This window comes from Ursus maritimus, unplaced genomic scaffold (assembly GCF_017311325.1).
Source record: "Ursus maritimus isolate PB19 unplaced genomic scaffold, ASM1731132v1 scaffold_4, whole genome shotgun sequence".
NCBI lineage: Eukaryota > Metazoa > Chordata > Mammalia > Carnivora > Ursidae > Ursus > Ursus maritimus.
Window position 1 is genome coordinate 42,911,789 of NW_024426552.1, and position 18,975 is coordinate 42,930,763.

General features: G+C 31.5%; 1 protein-coding gene and 1 pseudogene across 1 annotated transcript in view; both read left to right on the top strand.

Moving 5' to 3' along the window:
• Positions 1-18,975, top strand: part of EPHA6 (EPH receptor A6) — an 829,344-nt gene that overhangs the window by 119,887 nt on the left and 690,482 nt on the right. The window lies entirely within an intron of this gene.
• Positions 9,516-9,692, top strand: LOC121100564 (annotated as a pseudogene).

Genomic DNA, 18,975 nt, shown 5'->3' on the forward strand with positions numbered 1-18,975 from the left:
TTTTGTGTTACATAAATTTTCTTTATCAATAAGTGGCATGTTTTCCTATGACAAAAGATGTTTAAACTTAAACTTTAAATTAAAATCAAATTAATTGATGTAAAAGGTGATTAAGTGATGGAAAAATGCACAAGATTTAAGGGTATAATTTTCATCTACCTATCATAAATTCTAAGATTCCCTTTCATTACACTACAGTATAGAGAAAGTAGCAGAAAATATTGAACAAAATGAAAACATGCTTAAATTTATTCATTCATTCAGTTCACAGTATATTTAGTGAATGTTTATTTAGTTCCAAAGACCTGCTCTTCAGGAGTTTTTAAGTTTCTCTTGAGCAATTAAATTATATTTACAAAGACAAACCAGCAAACACATTTCCACATAGAAAACTATCCTTGTGTTGATAGGTAGACATTTCTTTTGCAATTTAATTACTCCAGAGACCTTTGAGGAAGACTTCCTGTATGGTTTTCTTTATGATTGTGTGTGTATATGCTATATTACATTTTAGTATGCATATAAATTTAGTATGCATATAAATTTTAAAATATCAAAAATGCATATAGTTGTGCTTTCAGGAAGACCTCCCATTTTTTAAAAAATAAAAATAGCTCCATAAAATGGCTTCAACTTAAATAAAATTTCTTGTTCTCTGTAATAGAAACTTTTAAATAGTTAAAACATAAATTGTAGAATAAAAAGAATTTGTTTCAGTTTTGAGTAGAATTTGAAGTGCTAATTTATGTCAGCTTTAAGAGAAAGAAAGCTTTACTTAATTCAAGATTTTATGGATTACAAAAGGGCATTAACTTTAGCCATCTTTTGTCCAGGTTCTTTAAGAACATTATCTATATAAGAAAAAGAAATTAATTCTGATACAAATATCCAACAAAACTGTAATTTGTTTGGATTAATTATGTTTTACTTTAAGGTTAAGGATTATACATATAATTTTATCTAAAAAACCAGAAAAATATATAGTAAAAACTCACTGATGACAGTGTTATATGTGATTGTAATTTTCTTTGTGATTAGCACTACAATGAGAATTTTACTCTATAAAAGTGATTAACATTATGTGATAATTGAAAATCAGTGAGCACTTTTTTTCTTTTCCAGATCATACATAAATAGAAGGATGTATTAGTTAACTACATATATCATTTTGCATTTTACTTTTTGTATTATTACAGTTTTTTTTTAAGTATGTATATGTTTGGTTAAACTTTTTAAGCTTCAAAAATATCCAGAAAAATTGAATGTATCATTTCTAAAATCATATATTTTATGATTATTATTTTTCTCCAAATGTAAAATAATTATGATTTTAATGAATTGGCACTGGCTATTGTCTCAATGCCTTCATAAAGCTCTTCAATTAGGATAACTAAAGAACTAAATAAATTAATTTACAGATATGATTTTGAAATTTATTGAAAAGTCATAACTGTTAATGCACTGTGTGTCTATTTGTGATAACATAGAAATCAGGTTAATGGAGCTTCTGTTGGTCAAGATTATGAAAAAAAAAAAAAGACTAAAGTTGATTGAAACATATTAAGTCTACCTTGATGTGAGGGAGAAAACAGAAAAAAAAGTCTTATTATTTGATAACTATTTTACCAACTCCTTACTCTGAAAATATGCAATTTAAGAAAAGAATTAAGCATTTATGCTCATTTTCTTATAACAACTCTATTTCTGGGTAACCAGTCGCAGTTTATGAGGGACAGCTCTTCATTACAGAAAATGCCTCCAACTAAATAAAGAATAGTAGTATTAGAAAAATCACCATTTTTCAAAACTTAATGGAATATTTAATTCAGCATATGTCAAGGGATATTAAAATCACCACATAAAATATTTGGGGTAACAAATTGTTCAGATTAAAAAAAATAAAGTCATAATTAAATACAAGATATAGACCTGTATTGGATATATCAGTATATTTGAAAATAGACTATATCTGTATATAAAATTAAAGAATCAATGTTAGTTTTATTAAGTACTATAATGGTATGATGGTTATGTAGGAAAATATATCTTTAAAAGAGCCTGACTAAAGTATTTATAAGTTAAATGTTATGATGTCTGAAATTTTCAAAAAAATAAAATGATAAAAAAGGCTATCTGTAATTAAATCTGAGTGATATACCTCATCCAAATTTATATCCTCCCTTATCTTTTGTATTTTAGGGGAAAGTTTTCCAAATAAAATATTTTAAAAACTATTATAGAGTGTACATTAATTATCTAGCTTACCTTTTGCATTTTATTACTTTATCAAAAGTCTATAAAAAGAAAACCTTTTTCCTAGTATTTAACGTATTTCACATTACTAAAACCACATGAATTAGAAATAAGGAAAAAATGATGAATGTTTAATAGGATTAATCTGCTGTATTTAGAAGGAAATTAAATTGCCTTAGTATATCTCCCTCTACTAATGATATATTTAATTATTGGATCTCCAAGTTTTAAAAGTTGCAGACTTTCCTTTGTTATTCATCTATTATTAAATTTCTTTAACTAAAGACATCAAAAACTCTAATTTAAATATTTTTATACTTTTAGAATCTACACTTTACCACAGACAGATATCTTGATAGCAAATAGTACAGCTTCTTAGAATTCCACTAGCTCTATGTTCGTTTTTAAATTTCTCCAATTGAAATTAGTTATGTTGTAATGTAATTTGCTTGTAATTCTACAGTTTCATTAGCACTTTGCAAAAAGTGGGAAAACAGGAAAGATTCAGGATCAAGACACAGATCATTATGACAGTACAAGTGTATTTAGGACATGGAAGTTTTTTGGAAGAGAAGAATTTAGTGTGGAATTATAGGGATAAAGACTTTATGACTATAAAGTTTAAATTGAAATTGGAGGAAAGTTAAATATGTGAAAAAAGTAATTGTGGATTGATGAGTCAGACAAGGAAGGGAGTATAGATATTTGTTTCTATTTTGGGGTATCATAAATAATACTGTGATGATCGTTTTGTTATACAAAGGGAAATGGCCAGACAATAGTTGTCATTCTTTTTCTTTTCTTTTCTTCTCCTTTTTTTTTTTTTTATTGTAGAGAGAGAGAGCAGGGAGGGGCAGAGGGAGAGGGAGAGAGAAAATCCCAAGCAAGCACCACACTAGGCGGAGGCCTGGCACCTGATGCAGGGCTCAATCTCAGGACCCTGAGATCTTAACCTGAGCAGAAACCAAGAGTTGGATGCTTATCTGACTGAGCCACCCAGGTGCCCCCCAGTTGTCATTCTTTATAAGAAATGGCTTTATTACTGTAGTATTTTGTGACGAATTTTTTATAACAATTAAGAAATAGGCTCTGAAGTAGTATTTTAATGTAGAGAACAAACAAGTTTAAGATTTTTACATTAAAAGTCATATTACTTGTTAATATTTTTACAAATATCTGAATATTATGGCATTTTCTTTCCCATACATCCCATTCTTCTGTATACGTTAGTATACAGTGTGGATTTAGTGTGGATTATTTCTATTAACTGGCATTTCACTGATTCCTTTTCTGTTTTGTCCAGTATGTTTTTAATCTCAACTAACGGATTTTTTATTTCAGATATTGCATTGTTCAGTTGTTCATTGTTCATTGTTGCATTGTTCAATTCCAGAATTATTTCTTAGTTGCTGTCTGGTTAGTCTATTTATTTCAATTGACAGATTTTTCTCTTGATACTGTGCCTCATTTTCTTGTTTTTTCACATGTTTAATAAGTTTTCTTGTACACTGGGCATTATGGATGATATATTTTAGAGACTCTGGATATTGCAATTTTCTTCTGAAAACTTTTGAATTTTCTTCTAGCAGGCAGTTTAAATTACTCGCAGATTACCTTGTTTTTTGAGATGCTTAAGGTTTTAGGCTTTGTTAGAGAGAATCCAATCCCTTAGTCTGTCAACAAGGAGAGCCAGAATATTTACAAAGTCTGAATTTGTTGAGACTTAACTGGGAACTCACCTCCCTTGGGGTGGGCAGCTGCTAAAATCTCTACTAAGCTCTTTCAAGCTTTCTGTTGTTTTCCTCTGAGCTTCTTTTAGCCTTGCTTGGAACAAGGGCAGTTAGAGTGGTATCTACGCGCAGCTTTTGGACTCCGCCTTCTTTGACTCTCCACAGTCACAACCCCCAGCCCTAATTTCCAGCTGCTCTGAAAGCCAGATTTCTCCATAGGGTTTCAATAACTGCAGCTTTCTACTTGAGCTCTTTCTATCCCCTTCCAGCTGCTCCACCCCCTATATTAGAGACAGAGGATGCCCTCAGTATAGATGGGGTGTCTAAAATCTGACACAGCACCAATGTAATACTTTTCTTTCAAGAATCTCATCTCCTTTAGTTTCTCCCTCCCGTAAGTTTCTTCCAGTTCTCTCCCCAGAATTTATTCTTATTTTTAGCAGAAGACAGTTCATCATAAGCTAAGCTGCCTATATCAGAGGCGGAAAATACCTCCTTATAGTTTTTTTAAGCCTTTCTAACCAACTCATATCTAACAGTAAAATTTAAAACCATGGACCTGTGAAATTTTATTTATCTTTTAAAATTTGTTTTGTCACTCTTATGAGGCTTATTTTTGAGGTCACCTTCCCCTTACTTGCCATCCTGTCATAGCTTCGTTATGTTTACCTTCTGCCAATATTATATGTAGATATTCATATATGTATATAAACATATATATCATATAAGAATAAGATATATATATATGTATATATATCTTAGATATATCTCTCTATATATACATATATATGTATATATATCTCTAATTTCTTCTTTTCTGGACAGTTCTGGGTATCTTTAATATCATGCTATACAAGCAAACAAAATTTAATCTTAGAACATTTTTCTGCTTTATTTTTAAGCCAGAAAACCAGTTCACCAGGAGTTCACTGGAGTTGTTCTAGGATGGTATATTTAGAGTAGAAGATTCCAGGGTTCCGGGGATATTGCTGCACCCCATCAGCAGTATCCTAATAGGGACAAAAGGTGGGGATGGATTGATGGCCTTTCATACCTTAGACTTAAGGACCTAACTATGTGTACACGTGAAAGCATCTCAAAACCAGCAAGCACTTTTATAAACTCTTACCCCTACCTATTACTAAACTTAGAATCTGTCTATTGAGTTATATTTGGAAATTTACTGAGGGAATCCCAGTATTTGCAATGGCTACTTAATAGAAAACTGCAGTTTTTCTACCATAAGTCTCTCCCATTGCCATGTATTATACTTTTCACTACAGGCCAATGTTATCTAAAGTGTACACTGGAGAGAAATGTCCCATGACCTGTTTCACCAAAAATGGAAGCATATAGCATACCATTCCTGATAGGTATTCCTAAGTTAAAATAGCATTTTAAAGACTGAAATAGTTTTAATTACAAAAATAAATCATCTAACACAAGCATGCACACAACATTTAAATTTGATTCTTAGGCTTCCCAAAATTTGTTGCACTGAAGAATTGTTTTGTTATTACAGTTTTCTCATTTCTACCTGCTGCTATGCAAAATTATTTTGTGTGTCTTCACTAAATTCAGGTTAGGGGCACCTGGGTGGTTTAGATGGTTAAGCATCTGCCTTCAGCTCAGGTCATGATCTCAGGGTCCTGGAATCAAGCCCTGTGTCAGGCTCCCTGCTCAGCAAGGAGCCTGTTTCTCCCCCTCTCTCTGCTTCTGCCTTTCCTGCTCGTGCACTTGCTCTCTCTCTCAAATGAATAAATAAAATCTTTATAAATAAACAAATAAATAAATAAATAAAATTCAGGTTGGCCTCAGTCCATTTAACCTTACTAGTTGTCTTCTATTCATTCTTCATTGCTCTCTAAGCTAATTAGATACAGGGAACTTTAAAACCCTTTATTTAATAACTAAATAATTGTATTAATCTTTATTTATCCTGTGATGAAGTTTGTAATTAACGGTGTTCATGAGCTTGCTACCATTGTTTTGCTTTATTTGCTTACTCATCTTAATACTTTGAGGATCCATTTACTTAGAAAATTTCACCTTTTTTCTTTAAACCGCAGTTTGTACTTCATCTCTTATAAGGTACTGCCTTACATCTCCCAAACAATTTTATATTTAATAATTAGAATTTATCTAATATTAATTGTGTGTGTGTGATATCTACCTAGTTATTTGATATTATCATCTTCCAAGTAGACAAAAGGAATTTGACATTTTTTTCCTGTTATAGCACCTGTGGCTTTTGAACCCTGTATTTCATTACTAAATTATGGAAAATGAAGTTTTTACTAGTTTCACCTCTATAATATGCCTAGTTTATCTGTTATACCTTTGAAAAAGTTTCTCTTATGCTGTGCTTTTGATCAGCAGCCAAAATTTTCCCTGGTTCATTTTTTTCTTTCATACTTTGCCTTTTTCAATTTTGAATTCTCCTTGCTTATGTAAAGTGACAACCTGTTGGCCAGAAATTTGTGAAAATTAAACTAATTTTACTATTATTGTATATTTTAACTTTGATACCTTCATATTTAAAAGATATATTTAATATTGAATACTTCATGAACACTTGGGAACTCTGATGAACTCTTATTTTTGTAGATATCTTGTAAAGATTTCATTTGCTTATGTTACAGCTGATCTTGAAGAAATGCGCCTTCTATTTTGTAGGGTTTTAGTCACAGCAAGCTGTCTCTGAGCACACTTTTCAGTTTCACAGGTTTTCTTATTGTTCATAATTGGGTGTTCTGTTTATTATTTCTTTAAGTCTTTGTAGTATCTATTGGTGAACATTTTCATCTTAGAAATTTCTGTCATTAAATCATAGGTTCCCCCTACAATATTGTACTGTTCATGCTAAATTATTAATAGAGTTTTTCTATCAAAATGTGAAATACATTTTCCTGTTTTTTAATGAGTTTTTTTCCACAGGGAGAAATAAATTTGTACATACTTAAGCCACAAAGACAGTTGTTTGTAAATAGAATACCTCTCTTTGACTATTTTGATTTTTAACTTAAATTTAATTCACAGAAGTCAAGATTAATTTGTATCAGATTTCCCTTCCTTGAAGCTTTGGTCTTCATTTTTGTTTTTAGAGTTTACTCTTAAGGATCAATTCTAATTTTATCCTGGCATTATTATTAAAGAAATTATATTAACATATTTATTTTTTTAAATCTTAGTTGTAAATTATCATTTGTTTTTTAAAATCAGCTTTTAACTGTGGTTTTAAAATAACCAAATACAGATTTCTAAAAAATCTGACAAAGTATATCAAGCAGAAATAGACATTTCTACTGATTTTGTGTTTCAGTAAGCAAACTACATATTGTGTAACTATAATTTCACTGTATGTGTATGTCATAATCATATGGTAAGTGGGTATAAGAATATTTATAAAAATTAATTTGTAACATTTACATTATTTTACAGTGCTTTCAAGTATTAGTGAGGTTTAGGTAAAGTTATAAATTTAAGAACGGGCAATTGGAAAGGCAAATGAAATTGAAATAAGTGTTAACAAATTAAAGACCATAAAACAATCAGATAATTCAATGTCTTTTTCCTAAAGGTCTATCTATCTTAAATATGAAAACATGGGATAGGAAAAAAAGTCCTCTAACTATGATAACTTTAAATATTATCTTTGCTCCTAGCACTATAAGAGTCTTCTCCATTGCTTGTTTTTTTAATATTCTAGCACCATAAAAAACGGTAATACTGTTTATATCCACTCAGTTGTATTACAGAAATTCAAATATTGGTTCTCTAATATCCATCCAAGCCTTGTAAAGTTTAATCCAGTAACACTGAGTATTTAGATTAATGGTTACTGTTTTAGCAACGTCTCTTCTTTAAATATTTATTACTATGTTCATTTTCACTAAACCAGAAGATACTACATAAGCAGCATTTTATGGATTTTAGAAAACAACTATAACTAAATCATCAATAGTTTTACTACATGTCAGGTAGTTAATGCTGGGGAAGAATCAAATCAAAATATATTTCTCATGTTGTAACTAATTATGCTGATCGTTTCAACAAATTAAAGATGATATATATCTGCCAACATGCAGTCTTATTTTTTTCACTCAAAATTAGTAATATAATTAGTGATATTTTCATTTTTGGTGAACACAAATATATAACTATTTCATATATATGTGACATAAATATCTTAAACTCTTCTATTAGTACACATGGAAATAATTCTTATTTATACTCATTAAACAATGCATTTCATTTTTCTGGACTGTACAAGAGCAATATAATATTTAAATATTTTTTAAAATCTAGCTTATAAGGATAGCATATCAAAAGACATATTGTCCTAAAGCATCATATTTCATTTTGTATAAAGGATACCATCCTAAATAGTTCCGTTTTCCTTAGAAATCATTTTTATGTTTGTGTAGTTCTAAGGATGCTTCTGATCCGACTCACACAAGCATATTTTCAAATATAGCCTGATTTGAATTAATGCAGTATAATTATATTTTTCTTGAGGATATTGTTAATTTTACATGGGAGGACTCATTAGTGAAAATGAATACTTATGTCATACCATAGAACACCTTCACCATGAAAAGTTGCTAAAACAGTATGGAAAAAACCTCCTAAGGAAAATTTGATATAGCTTTCCTATGCTTTTCCAGACCTATTTTCAACACTGCTAAAAGGGGGGAAAATTCGAGAACGCACTGAAGAGACCACCTCACCAGACCCTGATGTTACTTCTCCTCTGGATGTACATGCTGCAGCTCCATAGGAGCCAGGTTGGAAAAGTTTCTAGGAAAACAACATATTCCTTAATAACATATATTTTTAAGTAGAAAGATTTTTTTCTATGGCAGTTTGTCTTTTTAGGCCCCAGAGTTAAGTACATGAAAAAGGCTATACTTTTAGTTTGAACTTCACATTTATTTCTTAATTGTTATTAAAAAATACATATATCCGTGACGAACATCTGGCTTCTCGAAAATATTTTTGGAAATGTAATGGTTTTAAAGCATGCAAAATTAGCTAATTAAAAAATCACGATTCTGTTTTATACATACTATAAAAATATCAAGCTGTTATTAATCCATTATACTAGAGTTTGAAGTTAAATGATTATAAAAATGTATATCAACTTTTTCAAGCACTTCTGTATATACTACGTAAATGAGGAGGTAGTTTCTATATGGTCTTTTTTCTATACCTCAAGCTCTATATTTATTATTGTTCTTGAGTCTAAGTGAAAGTTCAAAGGTAATTAAATATTCATATAATGTTGTTAATTCTCTATACTTGGGAGGACTCTGGAGAGACAGGTCAGCGAGTTAGCAAAACAACCTTAAAAGGGCATTTTTTAAAGACTAATTTCAAAACCTAAATTTCAAATTTTGTGTATTTTGAAATATAATGACTCTCCGCTCAGATTATTGAAATGCATTGCAGTAAAGAGGGATGATAGTAATTTCATGAATAGAGGTTGCACATGGTAATTGTAACTGACGTATTTTTTTTAAAACATAGTTATTTGCTTCTTGGCCTTTTGGCTAAATCAAATGTAGTGTCTGTTCTTATAAGCTTAATATCTGATATGTCCTCTAAGTAAGTGGGTTTTTGGAGCAGGGAGGTGGAATAGTAGCTTGCTCCATCCATTTCCATCCATTGACCTGGTATTGCAGTACTTCCAGGAATCGTGTACCTCTACACCATACACATCAAACCACAGTCAAGACTTTTAAAAGATATAGTTAAGTGACTATAGCAATAATAAAAAATATGCAAATGAAGACTGAAAAACATAATTTATGGGAACATAATAAATGAAGTTAATTTTTAAATAAAAGATATAAGAAAAGCAATATTTATACCACTGACAATTTAATTCTGAAATGATAAGTGCACAAAAAGTAGGAATTATCTTTGCATGTGTATAAGAGCTAATTGTTATAGTAGTATATATTTACATGTCTGCTCAATCCAAGCGTGACACTTCTAAAGTTTAAGACACCTAATTGTTTAGATTTTTTTCTTTTTCATTTTTCACAGAAAAATTCACTTTTTCACAGAAAAATCTGTACTCGATTTATAGCCTTTATCACATTTGCTTTGTATTATCATTATTATTTCAGAGAAGTGTGTTTTATTGCTCTTATTCTTCTNNAATGTTCAGTTATAAACTCCTTGATAGAAGTGATTGTATCTCAATATATCATTATTTCTGTCTCCTATGAGGTTCGATAAATTGATTTTAAAATATTAATTACATAGCAAGTTTGTCGATAGAACTAAATGTACAAGGTCAGACATTAAAAAAATATATTCTTGGTGGGGTACCTGGATGGATAAGTCGATTAAGTGTCTGACTCTTGATTTTGGCTCAGGTCATGATCTTAGGGGTTGTGAGATTGAGCCACCCATCGGGCTCCACACTGGGCTGGGTGTGGAGCCTGCTTAAGATTCTCTCTCTCTCCCTCTCCTCTTTCCCCCTTCCCTTACTTAAAAAAACAAAACAAAACAACCCGAAAAACTTGGCAAAAAAATATGCTTTATAGATAAAATAGGCTATTGGTTCCTAATACTTTGTATTTACTAATTTCAGAAGCATTTATAAATCCATCTGCCTGGAAACTGTAAAGCAACTTTGGCATATGTGGCTAATGTCTTTTCTTACTGGCCTAACACATTGCTAATTTGGACAGACTAGAATGGTGGTCCAAATTGTATTTTAAAAAATTCCAACTTTTTCATGTTGTATTGAGTAAACACTCAATGAGAATGAACTGATTAGTTATCAGTCTAAATAAAGTCAGCAATAATAAACATAACACTAAAGTAAGAAATAACATGGACTTCTTTATTTTTTATAAATGAGAGCACTGTTGGCAATTTAGCTGGTCTAAGTTCTGTACAGTATGGATCAGCAAAACTGAAAAGAGACAGGCAACAATTGTTAAGATAAAAATGGACCAAGAACAAAATTTTCTGACAGACTGACATAGAGAAAAAACAATGTCATTAATCCTGTTAATAAATAATTTTAATTGAAGTGGTAAACATTTTTTTTTTCAGTCAAGAAGAAAGGGTCATAAATAGATCAGATTTAGGAGTTCATAGTGACAGGTGAAGTTGAGCAATAGTGCTATAAATAAGTGCTCCCAATAAATGAAGCAAATCTCTGGAGAAATTGTATGAAAGGATTATAGTCCTTTAAAAACAGTCAGGGGAGTAAGAGATAATTTAGTTCAAACCTCTCATTTTGTCTCATATATCTTTATGTGAGTATACACCTATGTGTGTCTCTCTATATATACACACGTATGTGTGCATACACACATCATATTAAAAATCGTAGGGAAAAGATGGGCTAGCAGCCTATATTTTCCTGGGGAATACACTATAAAAATTTACTGTTAAATTAAAATAAAGGAGAAAACAAAAGTGAATTTAAGATTTTGGAAATTATCATTGAAATGTAAGAAAGGTGAATCATGTAATTCATGATGCATATTCTCTAATATTAATAATGTTAATCTAGTGCATCATCAGTTATATTATATACGTCAGCATATAAATATTGCTGCCATATGTTCATCCCTCTTCAGGTACTACACGTTTCTCTAAAAATATTTCCTTGAAAAATTATCTGTATGTTGTCTTCATTACTTCTCCATCTAAGAGCTGTCTGTATTTCCCATCTTTTCTCACAAAACCATTCCACTTTTGTCCAACCATTCTGCCAGAACAACCCAACTCAAGATCACCTACAATGCTCACATTGTGAAATTTGGAAGTCAATTTTCAGCCTTCATCTTATTTGAGTTATCAATAGCATTAATCAAATATAATAGCTACCCTCTTTTTTGAAACAATTATGTCAGTTGGTTTCTATAACATCACTCTATTTTGGTTCTTTTCTTACCTTTTCTATTTTCTTGGTTGATTTCTCCTCCAAGGATCAGTAATTTGATTCTTATATTGCCATTTACTCTTCATGTGGTTTTATTCAGCCTCGAGATTTTATATTAACTGAATCCTGAACATATATTCCAGCCTAGATTTCTCCTCTGAACTCAGACTTGTACATCCAGAATTGTGCCTGCTCAACTGGGATGTCTGTCAGGCATCTTATATAACATATCCAAATCTGAACTCCTTATTAACCCACCTCAACCTGTTCCTTCCACAGTGATCATTGTTTCACCAAATGGAGATCCCAGTATTCCAGTAACTCTAGACAAAAACTTGTTTTTCTTGACTACACTTTTTCTCAAACTTTATAATGGGTTCAATGGCAAATTTCTGTGGCTTTCCTTTAAAAGTATATTCATATTTTTTTTCTTTTAAAATGAAATTTTAATTTTATTTATTTATTTTTAAGTTTTTATTGAAATTCCAGTTAACATACAGTCTTAGTTTCAGGTGTATTATATAGTGATTCAACACTTCCTTACAACACCCAGTACTCATCATAACAAGTGCATTCGTTTATCCCCAACACCTATTTAACCAGTCCCCCAACCTACCTCCCTTCTGGTAACCATCAATCTGTTTTCTATAGTTAAGAATCTGTTTCTTGATTGCCTTTTAAAACTGTTACTCTAACCACTCTGGTCCATGATACCATCCCCTTTCCCTTGGATTAATAGAATAGCCCTAAATAGATTTTGTGATTCTATGTTTATCATCTGCCCCAAGAGTCTGGTTTCCTTTATAGACCTGTGTTGTCCAGTATGGAGCCCCAGAGTGGATGGATTCCCTGAAATAAAATAGTCTTCACTTACCCCGTGTTTTCTGAATTGCACATCTGGACAAATTGAATGAGCCCCTAACTCATATATGACCAAGGCTAATTTATTTTATAATGCAGTATTTCATAAAGTGGCTGTGTTAATTTACATTTTACCAGCAATGGATAAGAGTTCCTGTTATTTCACATTTTTATATACAACTTTATATCTTCACATCACATATAATAATAATTAATTTTAGACTACTTAACTTTTACCAGGCCAGTGGATATAAAGAAATAATTTCAGGGTATTTTTAATTTGCATTTCCTGTTCATTTATGAGAGTGAGTTTCTTTTCATATTTATTAGCTATTCTTTTCTCCTTTTTTGTTCAAGTATTTTGCTCTTTTCATTTTATGTTTTCTTTTTCTTGTTGATTTTTGAGAATTCATTATATAGGTTTTGAATATGTATTCTGAACATATTTATTACTTACATATGTTGCAAGTATTTAAAGTTTATAATTTGTCACTTTGTAGTTATCTTCAAAATATAGAAGCTTTATATTTTAATGTAATCATATATGCATTTTTCCACTTTTGTATTTGTATTTCTTTTTTTTAAAGATTTTATTTATTAGAGAGAGAGAGAGAGGACACGAGCTGGGGGGAGGAGCGGAAGGAGAGAGAGAGAGAAAGAAGCAGACTCCCTGCCGAGCAGGAAGCTCGATGGGAGCTCCATCCTGGGACCCAGAGATCATGACCTAAGCCAAAGGCAGATGCTTAACCAACTGAGCCACCCAAGCACCCCTGTATTTGTATTTCTTACAGAAATTATACATGTTAGCAATAAAATACTCAAATAATAGCAAAGTCCATGAAGCAAAATATGAAGTTTTTAGCTCCCACTTCCTCTCTAAAGGAAGTTAACTATTTCCTTAGAGTTAACTGCTAATTAAAACTTGATATTGCTGACAGAAAATGAACAAAACTTTTGGACTTAGAGAGAGAGAGAGCTTCATTCTAGCCCAAGTTAGGACAGCTGCCCAGGATACACAGTTTTCACAAATAAGAGAGTTATGTACATTTTTTATATAAAAAGTTACAAATTATTAGACAAAGAACTTTTCAGAAAGTTGAGACCTTATCTTAAATTTCTAGTATATGCAGGGCTTTACTTTAACATATACATATACTTTCTAGTATATGCAGGACTTTAATCTTATGGGGGTCAGGAAAGTTTCTTACTTTTTCTTCTTTTCTGTTCAGAATGCTCCTTTTGGTTACTTTCTTGAAGCAGATTTACAGCCTCTGCTTGGGGCAGAAATAGAGCCCGTGGTTTGAGGTTCCATGGAGTCATTTTGACTTTGCTAAGTGATAATGTATAGCTTCCCTGGGAACAGGAGCAGGCCCACAATTAAAAAGTTGAATGTTTCCCTTATCAGTATCTATCTTTCCAGGCCTTTAAAAAAATAAAAATGGTCCAGTTCTACAAATTTTTATGAAATTTTCTTTGCTCTCACTTGAAAATATGTCATTGGCAACCTTCTATATTAGCATGTGCTGACCTATCTCATACTTGCCATTTTCTCTTTCTCTTATACCCCACCACATATCCAAATCATTAGCAAGTCCTATCAGGTCAGTCTTAAAATATATCTAGTATCATTTCATTTACTGCTGCTATTTTAGTCTAGACACTATCTCCTCTCATTTGAACTATTTTAATAGCATATTAACTGTTGTCCCTCCCTCACTTTCCTTCTGCAGCCTATTATCCAGATAGCAACCAGAATGACCCACTTAAAATATAAGCCAGATCTCATCATTTCTCATGACAAAACCTTCCAGTCATTTGAAATCTTATTAAGAGCAAAAGTCAAAATCCTCACTACAGCCTGCTTGAGTCTTAGTGATCTTTCTTCTCAGCTATCTCTTTGAACTCATTTCTTACCTCTGCCACCCTTACACACTGAACTCTAGTCACACCGGCCCCTTGCTGTTTCTCAAATAAGTTACACTTGCTCCCAACTCATGCCCTTTGATTTATTTCCTCTTCCTTTAATGCTCTTCTCCCATATTTCTTCTTGTCTTGCCCCCTCAGTTAAGTTTCAAATATCAGTTGATTATCTTCTATAAAAGAACACCTGTCTTATTCACTCACAGTTCCCTTACCTTATTTCACTTTATTTTTCTCTATAGAACATTTCACCGATGATATTTCATGTTTCCTCTTAATTTTCTTTAAAACAAACTATCACCTAATAAATATTCTGTGAAAGCAGAATTTGTCTTACATTTTCACTCGTGTGTGTCCTAAATAGAACACGATCTGCCACATAACAGGTTCTTAATACATATTTATTGAATGAATTATTGAATGATTTGAATGATTAATGAGCTATATTAACAATTCTGTGTAGAGTACAGATGAACTGTAATTTGCCCATTGACCTATTGTAGACACTTTGTCTCTAATTTTTCACTCATAGCAGTACTTTTCAGTGAACATTCTTGTATTTCTATAGCATATTTCTAAAAGCAGACATACTATATCAAAGGGTATAAAACTTTAAATTTGATGTGTGACAAGGTGACCTTCAAAAAGATGGATTATATCTATCTTTACAATACTATCTTTATCCAGGGACTTACTATGTCTGTTACATTTATTCAGGTTTCCATGTATTTTAATAAGTTTTATTCATACATGTGAATAGACTTGGTATTTATTCATACTGTTTATGGTTTTTTCAGTGTCTATGCAGGAAATATTTAAGGTATTTAGTACTGCATATTTTCCAATTAGGCAGAAGGGAAGCAGTTCTTGTATGTGAAGAATTTCCACTTAAGTTGTGGAAGTTAAGATTGGTTCTGTTTACTACATGTATAAGTATTCCCAGCCTTTTTTTTTTTTTTTGGACTCATTTTTGGTAAACTTCAAGATTAATGACAAAAGGAATATGTGACCTAAGAAAAAGATATTGTGATGTGCATTTATAGAAGCAGGCAGAAATTTTAAGAAATAAGGGTTCAGGTTGGTACTTTTTATTGAATAATCTTTATTTTAACCTTCACAGACAGAATTCAATGATTTAAAAGGATATATAATGAACAACACTCACCTTATTATCCATGTTACTAAGTCTCGTATTTCCCACCTTCTTACACATTATGCTAATGACTTTTCAGATGGATGCACTTTAATTAAAATATAGGAGTCATTCGGAAAGTGTTACAAGTAAGAGAAATACAAACTGTGCTTGTGTGATATGAAAAATGCTTTGAAGAAATGCTGAAGAATCATTCGCCGGTATCTCTAAGGGATACAAATGTTTAAAACACATGCTTTTCTCATAGTTATGTGAATCAGTATTCAGTAGGAAGTGGAGTAAACATGTCCTCTACATTTCTGAGCAAATGTTTTAGCAGGTTAGTGTCAAAGGTTGCTAAATGGAAAAATGTTCTATGCTGTAAAAAGAACACGAAAATAAATTTTAGAGCATTTTTCAATACATATGCATTTCTTTACAAGTGTCTTCCTAAACCTTCTGAAGAAATAACAATTCAGACACACAGAAATGGCTTAGAGATTGGTAATTAGAAGTAAAATTTCTCTTCTTGAAGTTTATTAAGAAACTGCTAATAAGAGGTTACATAGGTGATAGTAACTAATCCTGATGAGTGAATCAGAAAGTTTAAGCATATCCAGATAGCTATGACCCATTGAACTGACTAGATGGCTTCTAACCCAGCATAACTCAAATGAATACAAATAATGCACTTAGCCCAAAGCTGGAAAATAACTAGGATAACCCCAAAACACAGGTTTTTGAGGTTCTGGGAAGAAATCTGATGGAATTTGTTGCCTTTTTTAATTCCTTCTAGCTGAGTGCTATGACTTTGGAATGAAAAGATATATTAAGTAAACAGCAGGTTACAGAGCTTAGGATTCTATACAGAGGGGTTCTTGGGAAGTTAGATGACACGCTTTGCAAAGATCTGAATGAATTAATTTAGCAGGAGAATTTTCCTTATGATCAAGATGGCATTAAAATAAAATTTAATAAAAAGGAAGAAAAAGTTGTCCAGATAATTCCACGTACCCAGTATAAGAGAGAAAATAAAAGGTGTAGAAAATCTGAATCACAGTGATGAGAAAAGTAAAAACTGAATGAAATAAAATACTTAGAGACTTAACAGTTAGTATATTGAACAGAGCAGGAATAATGCGCAGAGTGATTTGAAAAATGACAAGGAGTCATTAAAAGTATTTTGGATAATAGCAATGCAATGGCATTTGGGATGAAAACTTATTACCCAAAAGGGAGAAAAATCTGTGAAGTGGTAGCATATTTAGAGAATATAAAAAGGAGAAAAAATAAGTGTTGGCAATGGCTAAGGATATTACCATAGTATACACAGAGATTCTCAATTTAATTTTGAAAATTTGAACCAAATAAAGATACAAAATGGGGCCTCTGTCTTCTGGATCTTTTCACATATGCAGAGCCATGCTTTACTTAATTTTAATGACACTCTCCTATTTCACAGTGTAAAGAGTCTGTAATTGGGAATACATCATAGACTCGAGAACCTTGTAACTACAAAGAATAATAGAAGTTATTAAATTTTAATCCCTTGTTAAATTCCTGTCAACATAGCAATAAAAGGTGTTGTGAAAATAATGGAATCTTTGGGAGTAAATAAATAAGTTACATTGGAATTTTCACTGGTTAAATGAAACAAAGGGGTTGGAAAAAGTAACAATTTATTTCTGTTAATTTTTACTTAAAGAAAACTCTAATGATGCACATGCAGGGGCTGTCCCCCAAAACTGTGCTACTGCACCAAAAAAAGTAGAGAAAATGTAAAAAACCTGTGCCTCATAACAACTAGTTTAAGACAGTCTGAAATCTCAGCCATGGGGCTTTATAAGTCTGTATTCTATTGTTCTCCAATAATGTGACTCATCTACTCATTGAATATTAGATTTCTCCATTCTTTAGTATTATGTTTCCATTAAGATTTTGATTTTTTAAGTTTGGCTGTTTTCTAGTTCACTGATTTTAGAATATGTGAATCAAATTCTATAAGACTTTATCTCCTTACATGTAAAATGTAGATAATAATATTACCCACCTTGTAAGATTTTTGTGAAGACTAAGGTGATATTGCATGTAAAGTCTTAATACCATGGTTGTGCTCATTCAATAAATACTAGTAATAATGTTGATCAATACTTTAATAATATTGGTAATGATATTTATTGAATGATTTAGATTTTCTTGTACTGGCATTTTGCATGGCATTCTTACTATATGTTTGTTGGAGGAAGAGATGCATGATAATGGACCATTAACATGAAGTATACATTGTTATTTCTCTTGTTAAAATTCAGTCTTTGTATTCATATTAGTGAGTCTCCCCCAATAATTGTTTTATATTTTTAAAGGGTCATTTTTGCTCCACTATGATTACTAAATGGATCATGAAGGGGCAAAAGTGAAAGTAGGGAAACTAGTTGGATGACAATTGCAATAGCACCAGTTAGAGATGAGGATGGTTTGAACTAAGTTGTTGGCAACACAGATGGAGAAAAATTGGTGTATGTTGGATATGTTTGGAAAGTTAAGTTAATGTGACTAGGTATCAAATTGTGCGTCAGATATGAGGGGAAAAATAAGTGAAGGATCACTCCTAAACTTTTGTCTTGACTACCTGTAGATTATGGTTGCATTTGCTAAGATGAGTGAGACTGGCAGAAGAGCAGAAGGGGGGAAGTGTAGAATGAAGAGTTCTTCAACCATGTTTTGTGATGTATATTAGACATCTAAGTAACTGTGTCAAAAAGGCTATTGTATATATGAGTTTGGGATTTAGTGGAGAGGTCAGGGTTCTAGATGTAAATTTGGAAATTATTGGTGTGAAGATGATATTTAAAGTCACCAGACTGGTTGAGATTACCTAGTGAGAGAGTGTAGACTTAAGGTAGTAGTGGGAATAACTCATAGTTTCAGTTTCTCCCAGTATCTAATCCCTTTATAAACTAAACTTCCACATTGTTCTCATAGTCTTTATAATCACTCTATATAATAAACTTTCAGATTTAGTTCCAAATGCCAACTGGTCCTCCCACCCATAACTCACCCTGCATTCCATGTTTTTTAGTTCAAATTTCTAAAAAGGAATATCTGACCTACATCAATATAATGGTTCATGACAATTAAGTTGAGGGCTTACTTTCCTTCACTAATCT